The sequence below is a fragment of the Falco rusticolus genome, chromosome 7, assembly GCF_015220075.1.
Source record: "Falco rusticolus isolate bFalRus1 chromosome 7, bFalRus1.pri, whole genome shotgun sequence".
Lineage (NCBI taxonomy): Eukaryota > Metazoa > Chordata > Aves > Falconiformes > Falconidae > Falco > Falco rusticolus.
The window spans coordinates 49,428,757-49,429,101 of NC_051193.1; positions in this window are offsets into that span (position 1 = coordinate 49,428,757).

Below are 345 nucleotides of genomic sequence, written 5' to 3' on the forward strand. Positions count from 1 at the left end.
CGCCTCCCTCGCCACGGGCCTCACAGGGGACACGCTCCCCGCCGCCCACCCGGGCCATTCCCCGCAGAGCCCTTCCCTGTGCTGTCGCCACCGCCGACCCGCCGCAGCGGGTCCGAGCCCGGCACGGTGCCCGGCGCCCCCGCACCAGCCCTGGACGCGGTCAGGCGCCGCAGGCCGCAGCCCTCCCGCCGGCCCCCGGGGCGCTGCCCCGCTTCCCCCCGGGGAGGGCGAGCCGAGCGGCAGCGGCCTCCGACCGCCGCCACGCACACGTACGCTCCGACCGCCGCCGCAGCCCGCTGGCCCGGCGGCCCAGAGCCCCCAGCGCGGCGCCCCAGCCGCCCCTAC